The sequence below is a fragment of the Oreochromis niloticus genome, unplaced genomic scaffold (assembly GCF_001858045.2).
Source record: "Oreochromis niloticus isolate F11D_XX unplaced genomic scaffold, O_niloticus_UMD_NMBU tig00006997_pilon, whole genome shotgun sequence".
Taxonomy (NCBI): domain Eukaryota; kingdom Metazoa; phylum Chordata; class Actinopteri; order Cichliformes; family Cichlidae; genus Oreochromis; species Oreochromis niloticus.
In genome coordinates, this window is record NW_020328299.1 from 6,868 (window position 1) to 14,569 (window position 7,702).

The window sequence follows — 7,702 nt, forward strand, 5'->3', positions numbered from 1 at the left end:
TGGTCCGTTTTATTGTAGCTCTTTTAGAAACTGTATAATTTTACTTATATTTTTTTAACCAGACTGGTAAATAATTACAACTTCTGTAAAATGATATGCAGAATAAATGTCAACAATCAACACGCTAATAAAAGTCTTAGCTCTTAGTGGAGTTTATGTAAATCTTTCAGATATCTAAATTTAAATCAATATATGGAGCTTTGGTGGTGTGGTGATAAGATGACAGGCGATGAGGATTCTTCAGCTGGATTTCTGCAGCAGTCAGGAAACAGGAAGTCTGGGTCCTCAGGCGCTTCTCGATGACAATACTAACTGAATACTTACACTGAGTGACAAAATGGGTTTGTCCTTAAATAATAATACTATAAACTTGCAGTCAAATGTTATAGCCAATGAAACAAACTAACAGACTGGATCTAATTTATTATTTATCTGAATGTATGTATTACAAAATAACCAGATTATCTTATTACAAATAAACTTATAAAAAGGTGATATTTTATACAATTGATCAAAGTAAGCCAAACTAGCAGTCCAAACTAAAGTCTAATGCAAAATTAAAATGACAAATGTAGGGCTGTGTAAGTAGTTTCTACTATAAGTTCTACTGTACTGTAATTCTACTACTGTATATTCAACTTGTAATTTCCAGCAAAATGACTGAATGTGAGAGAGCTTAATGACAGGAAAGAAGGAGCAGTGAGAGCAGAGATCTCTCAGAATTCTGTAACAGATAGAGCAAGTACTGGTAACTTGGATTTCTGAAAACTTGGATTCTGAAAACTTGGATTTCTGAAAACTTGGATTCTCAAATTAGATAGAGCAGTAGAGATAGAGGGATACAAGATGGAATGGCTGTCAAATTAGATAGAGCAGTAGAGATAGAGGGATACAAGATGGAATGGCTGTCAAATTAGATAGAGCAGTAGAGAGAGGGATACAAGATAGAATGGCTGTCAAATTAGATAGAGTTGGGAGAGATAGGATAGACAGAATTGCTTATAATGATAGAGAGAGAGGATCTTCTGCAGCAGGTCACCTGTAAGACACAAAAGCCTGGAATTAGTCGTATTTCCAATATGCTTGGATTTACCATATTCTTCAGACTATATGGCACACCTAAAATCCTGTCATTTTCTCAAAAACATACAATGTGCCTAATGTATCGATTCTGGTTATGCTTACTGACCTCGAACGGGATTTCTGTGGTACACAGCGCTCAAAATTCTGTCAAATATTTTAGTAAGACTTCATAAGCTACAAAGCTACGCTGCTTGATGTATTGTCAGAGCATTATGGCTACCATAGTCAGCACCTCGCAGAGTAATTTGTACGGTGCTTCAACATAACATTATGGTGTGTGTACAAGGACCTGGCATGTGCTAAGAGACATGCTTATGAAGCAGATTTCAAATTGATCAACCCATGAAGAGTTTGATGGATTTGTGGATGAGGAATGAACTGAAAAAGTGAGTGTATTGTTCTGTATTTTATGTGTTACAACTGAACAGTGTTGAGAGTTGTTTGTGAATGACTTGAATAAAGTTTGACTTATCTGACTGTTTTGTTTGGCTTAATCTGCCTTAAAAACAGACTTGTTTATTGACGTTATGCCTTATAATTTCAAAAATACAGTAAATGTAGGGCTTTAAATACTAAAGAGTTCTACAGTAAATTATTGGACTGAACAGAATGACAATGTTTAACAAATGATGGCGGAACTGTTATAAGGACATTTTACATTCTATTAAAACAATAAACTAAGTCTATAAACTCAAACCAAGACGTGCTGCTACAGTAACTTACTGTAAATATTATATGGTCCAAATAAACCCGCACACTGAGGTTACAGCAGAGTTTCAGGCCTCCTGCTTTAAACACTTTATATCCATTAAACTCAAAATTATTTATTGACTGGCCAAAAAGAACACAAAACCTTTCTCACATTTGCCTAAAAACATCTTGATGATCAGCAAGAGCTGTGAAATGATTTCAAAACACTATTTTGGACCTTAATTAAGACAACTGAAATTCAAACAGCAGTCGCTTTCTAAAATATCGGATTTGTGCCGTTCACACTGTCATACCATGATACCATCACTGATACCAACATGACAAAAAAATCTGATTTGATGCGCTTTCGCCTGCAGTGTGAACGTAGCCTTAGTCACTCAGGCAAAATACTTGTAGCGTTTTGACTTCATGCTAATTCATAAGTGGAATGAGAGAGAAAATAAAAATCGATAGCTGTGGTGCTCTTAAGTGTTTAAGGTACCGCCTATACTCACACTTAAATCCACAAACATAAGGAGAAATCGAACAACTGCATAAAGATATCTCTGACATTTAACTATGTTTGGACTTGATAAGCCATCAAAAATTAAAATCAGACATTAATGGGCTATTAAACTTCATTGACATTTTCAGGGGCAGTCAGTGGTCCTGTGTGGGGGCTTTGCTGCTACAGATTCTAAATCCTGACTATTTGTCTTTGCCCATGAGTGAATGGCAAGATAACACAAATAGCCAAACTACTGTAAGTAAATTACTAAACATTACCATTACTGTCTACTTACCAGCAAAGGCAAAGCCAAAGATCTGTTCACTCTATGTAACAAAAGACAAAGAACAAAAATACAGGCTCAGACAACTCCAATCAGCATTAGACAACAACAACTCTCCTCTGTTTTCTTTTTCCGCACCCTAATAAAGATGATCATCTTCATAAAGGTAATATGTAGTTTTATCCATTTGCAATAAGCCACACAAGTTTCTGAGTCATGTAATGCTCCAAATTTAGGTTCAGTTACATAAGAGAGTAGATATTGTAACCAATGATTTGCTTCACCTAGCACTGCACACTTTATCAAATGGTGATGTCACAATTTAAAAGTAGGCAACAATCACAAATGATAGCTTGTATGGAATGTTTGTAGGCTTTAACATTTGAGGTGGCCTGCATTCAAATTCTATTGACACAATAAAAACAAACACTCTATAAACTTACACCAAGATGTGCTGCTACAATAACTTACTGTAAATATTAAATAGGTCCAACAAAACCAACACACTGAGGTTAGAGTAGACAGTTTCAGGCCACTCTGTATGTATTTTGGCAAAATGAGAAATTTGGAGACAGCTAGTTTCTACACAGCAGTTTCTACATATTTCAGTCATATTTGGGGCATGTTTGATACACAGCAATAAGCACTCCACTAAATCTATGATAAACTTATCATAGCTGATATTAAGGCCTAATTAGCAAAATTTAGTATGATGATAATTCTTTGTAGATCATTTCATGATACAAAGAACAGAAGTGAGTGCTGTATCTGAGCTCTTCCATGTAAGATCTTTGCTGGATATTCCCACATTTCTTAAACAAACAAACAAACAAACATGACTTTCAGACACAGTTCATCTTTTGTAAATTAGGCCAGGATTATTTTTAAAAAACAGCCTTGATAAAAATATCAGGCCACTATAAAATTTCTTATGTTTATGTTTTCATCCCACCTATATTTTGCAAGTCATTATGACAAATTACAAAAAGCAGTTTTCAGGCAGTGATTTAAGGAAAGAAGCTTTTGAAATCCACAATGCCCTACCACCAGTGGTCTCAAACTCTGGTCCTTAAGGCCTGGTGTCCAGAAACTTTTGTATGTGTCCCTGTTGCAACACACCTGCATAACATTAGTAGGTCATTAGCAAAACTCTACAGAACCTGACTGCATGCTGAGGTGGTAATTCAGCCATTTGATTCATGTTATAGCAGCTCATGAGTGAATGAACATGATGTACTGAAAGTACTTTTAGAAGTACATTTTTCCAAACACTTAAATTACTTAAATTTTAGTAGTCTTAGGGGATGCCACTTCAGCATACAGTGAAATTCTATACTCTTACTAATGACCTACAAATGTTATTCAGGTGTTTTGTAACAGGGACACATGGAAAAGCTTCAGGACACCGGCCCTTGAAGAGTGGAGTTTGAGACCCCTGCCCTATGTGAATATTTAATTGTCCCTAAACTGCTAGTCATGAGCTGCTCTAATGTGAAACAAACAGATATAGTTCTGTAAAGGTTTACAAAGAGATTTCTAAGGATTTGGAGACCCCAGAAAACAAAAACCCTCCCAGATGTTGTAGCTGAACAGGCAAAAACAAGTTGCCTAATAATATCTCGATGATAACCAAGAGCTGTGCTGACTAACTGCACTAAACTGAATCATCTATAGTGAGAGAAAAACACCAGCATTAAAGTCAAATGGTGCTGTTACTGTGATGTCCCAGAGTTCCTTTACTACTTCAGGACCTTCAAGACCATCAACTCATCAGGTCCTGGGCTTAAGTTTAATCACACTTAGGATCTGAAGCACACAAGCAAGTCCAATTGAATGAATAAAACAAAACTTTTGGTATAAACTAATCAGCCTGGACTTGAAATGAAATTAAGATACTTGGTATGACTTGAAAACCCTATTTGGGCCTTAATTAAGACTTTTTTCTTTTTTTTGCCTGTCCTGTTTGGATCTAATTAAGACAATTCTGAATTATAGTGGACCAAAATCAACCAGTGATGTAAACCAGTCATTACCAGTTACTGTAAATGCTTGATGATAATTGTTGCTATCGGGGCATCCACAGCTGGGTATTAGAGACCAACATGTTTTTACATTAGACCAGGTTGTTCTGGTTCAAAAATGAAATCATCACTTTAAAACTGCTTTTGTATTTATCCAGGTCATCCTTGTTAGATGATTTGAAACATGTGAAAAAGCATAAACAAAATAAATCTGCAAGGAAGAAAGACCTTTCTCAGCACTGTACCGCAGACAAAACCTTTACTTACCAGACTTGCGACGACCAGATCAGTATCCTAGAGAAAGGAAACAACACATCAGATCACTGTTTAATGACTTACTGTTGAACCTCTTCACACACAATCCAATTTACTGTGACATGAAATAACTAGTAAAATCCTCAATTTCTTCAAGCTTTATGAACTCACTGTAGTCTGAAGAGGACAAACTTTAGTTACAGAGTCTCACATGGCGATAACATGTGTAATAAAGGCATGCTACTACAGAAGTGCAAGAAGAGGCACCAATATTTGTTGTACAGATTATGGCTTTTAGCTCCATCATTTTCTATCACAAGTCAGTGCTTAATAAAGTGTGGAAAAACCACAACTGTTAGAATCAACGGAAAACCTCATCAGGTTTTAGTTCTGATCTGAATATGTAAATCCTAAAATACATGTAAATTTTGACATGTCATAGTAACAACAGTGGCACACCATTTTGCAATTACAAAATTATAATAAAAAGTCCTTCCATTGTACCTGTTGGCAGGAATCTTTTTTTTGCAATATTTCCCTTTTATATATAATTTTCAAACACATTGTATCAAGCAATTATTAAGAAACTGATTTAAACTTAGTGTATTAGTGTATATAATTACACACAGGCTTTAACATACACAACATTGCCTACTCACAACTCTGGTTCTCTGAGTTTTTTATTATTGCTTAAATGTTTAACCTACCACTTCTATTCACTCAGGCAAAATACTTCTATAGTGGTCTGACTTTAATGTAATACATAAGCAGAATATGAGTGAAGATATAAATCAAAATGTGGTGCTCTTAAGTGTTAAGCTACCACTTACACTAACTCACCTAAAATGCGTTCATAGTTGTGTCTGCTACGTAAATCCACAAAAAAAGGAGAACACAACAACTGTATAAAAACAGTTGTTCGTGTGAAACATAAAAATCAGACACAAATGGCCTATTAAGCTTCAGGGACAGTCAGAGGTCATGTGTGGGGCCTTTGCTGCTACAAGGTATAAATTCTGACCATTTGTTTTTGCCCATCAGTAAATGGTAATGTCACAAAAACCAAACTATGTTAGGTAAGTTGCTAAACATGTTACACAGTGACAATGTCATATTACTGCAGTTACAATTGCTGCTTACTTACCAGCAAAGGCAAAACCGAAGTTCTGTTTCACTCTGTAACAAAAGAACAAAAATACAGAATCAGACAACTGAAATCAGCATCAGAGTCAATACTGCATCACAATCTGTAGTGAAAAAAAAAATCAGTTAAATTCTTTGTTTACAACAGCTTTACTATAAACACCCCATCTTCTCTTTCTGCACCTTATTAAAGATTTCCGTCTTTATTAAGGTGATGTGTCGTTTATCAATCTGCAATAAGCCACAGAAATGTCTCATTAACGTAAAGCTCTAATTTTGGTGCTATTCATAACACAGCAGATACCACAAGCAATGATTTGCTCGCACTGCACACTTGATCAAATGATAACATCACAGTTTCAAAGCATGCAACAATCACAAATGATACTTGATACTATAAATGCTTGATGGTAGTTCTTGCTATCAGGGCTTCCACAGCTGGGTATTAGAGACCAGCATGTTCTCACATTAGAACAGATAGCTCTGGTTTGGTTTTCTCTGCTTCATACGTGAAATCATCACTTTAAAAATGCTTTTTTGTATTTATTCATATCATCCCTGTTAGATGATTTGAAACATGTGACAAAAAAGCATGAACAAAATAAATCTGCAAGGAAGAAAGACTTTTCCCAGCACTGTACCTCAGACAAAATGAACTCACTTTAGTCTAAAGAGGCAAAATTTAATTGCAGAGTCTCAAATGGCCTTAACATGTGTAATAAAAACAATAATTACTACAGAAATGCTTTGATAAGCCTTTAAAATTAAAATTAGACATCAAATGGCCTATTAAACTTCAGGACATTTTAGGGACACTCAGAGGTCTAGTGGGGGCTTTACTGTTATAAATCCTAAATGTGTTTTTGCCCATGAGCAAATGGCAAGATATCACAAAAAGCCAAACTATTGTATATAAATTGCTAAACATGTTACACAATCCCAGTTTCATATGCTTCAGTTACAATCACTGTTTACTTACCAGCAAAGGCAAACCAAGCTTTATTTCACTCTGTGTAACAAAAGACAAAGAACAAAAATACAGGATCAGAAAACTCAAATAGCATCAATACTGCATCACTCTGTTGTCAAAAAGATTCACTAAACTTCTTTGTTTACTACAGCTGGAAACAAACAACACAACTCTCCTCTGTTTTCTTTGGTCTACATCTCATTTAAGATTGCAATAACACTCATACATGAAAAACTGCACGATATATTTTTAAGGCTTTAATATTTGAGGTGGTCTGCATTCAAATTCTACTTCCTAAAATATTATCAACTGCACATAGTATCATTAAATATGCTTGTAGTTTTAAAATAAATATCTATGTACCATTCTAATAATAATAAATACTGCCATATTTTATTTATGTGAAGGTGGGCTGTTGTTTATTTCATTAATTTTCCACAAAGTGAGAATTTAAACTGTGCTGCAGATTTAGGTTGGCACAAACAAGCCTTGTTAAACAGTTTCTAAAAATTAAAGTCTCCTGTTTAGGAGTTCTTATATTCTTGAGCTATGTAAACAGGTACTTTTGAAAATGGAGATTTTCTATGCGTTGCACCTTTCGTCCACATTAACGGCGTTTTCGGTGACTGAAAACGGAGATTTCTAAAAACGCTTGCCAGGATATTTTCGAAAACTCGTTTTTGCATTTATGTGTGGACGAGAAAAACGGAGAAAACGAGCGTCAAGATGTGCGCCTTTTTTGACGTCAC

The 7,702-nt window shown here is 35.2% G+C and overlaps 1 long non-coding RNA gene across 2 annotated transcripts; it reads right to left on the reverse strand.

Annotated features, from left to right (window-relative positions):
* Positions 1 to 233: 233 nt before the first annotated feature.
* Positions 234 to 6,975, reverse strand: LOC109199068 (uncharacterized). Of its 2 annotated transcripts, none has more exons than XR_002059566.2 (5): positions 6,963 to 6,975; positions 5,985 to 6,016; positions 4,853 to 4,879; positions 2,577 to 2,607; positions 234 to 1,039 (listed from the first exon to the last, which is right to left on the reverse strand). It is a non-coding gene; the product is annotated as an uncharacterized LOC109199068 (long non-coding RNA). The 2 variants fall into 2 exon arrangements; XR_002059567.2 differs by lacking the exon at positions 6,963 to 6,975 and adding an exon at positions 6,167 to 6,208.
* Positions 6,976 to 7,702: the final 727 nt, after the last annotated feature.